Source organism: Lactuca virosa, chromosome 2 (assembly GCF_052849685.1).
Source record: "Lactuca virosa cultivar CGN04683 chromosome 2, Lactuca_virosa_CGN04683_v6, whole genome shotgun sequence".
Taxonomy (NCBI): Eukaryota; Viridiplantae; Streptophyta; class Magnoliopsida; order Asterales; family Asteraceae; genus Lactuca; species Lactuca virosa.
In genome coordinates, this window is record NC_136427.1 from 167,938,718 (window position 1) to 167,939,500 (window position 783).

Genomic DNA, 783 nt, shown 5'->3' on the forward strand with positions numbered 1-783 from the left:
ATGTATAATAGAGGTGTGAAAAAAACGGAGCGAAAAAAACGACGTTTGGTGCCCGAAAAATCAAAAATAAGAAAAATCTGTAGCTAATCCGTAGCTAATTAACTACGGATTAGCTACGGAATTCTAACGGAAAGCATATTCCATAGCTAATCCGTAGTTGATTAGCTACAGATTTTTCTTATTTTCGATTTTTCGGGCACCAAACGTCATTTTTTTCGTTCCGTTTTTTTCACACCTCTATTATACATGATTATCTATATTTTCACCAACTTATAGCTATTAATATCATTCATAAAGTCGTGTGCACATACGGGATCCATTGCTCGTTTACTGGTTTAACACTATAATGCTTATGAATACGTACACATACATTTCACAAACACGTATACATACACATATACACGTACACATATACCACAACTTATTCATGTATATAAATATACATATACAAACATAATCCATCACAAGTTGGTGAAAAGTATAGGCATTACAATGTTAAACTGTAAAACGAATACTTGATCCCGAAGGGGCACACGACTTTATGAACGATATTAATAGCTACAAGTTGGTGAGAATATATATAATCATGTATAGTAGAGGTGTGAAAAAAACGAAGCGAAAAAAACGACGTTTGGTGCCCAAAAAATCGAAAATAAAAAAAATCCGTAGCTAATTAGCTACGGATTAGCTACGGTTTTTTCTTATTTTTGATTTTTCGGGCACCAAACTTCGTTTTTTTCGCTCCGTTTTTTTCACAGCTCTATTATACATGATTATCTATAT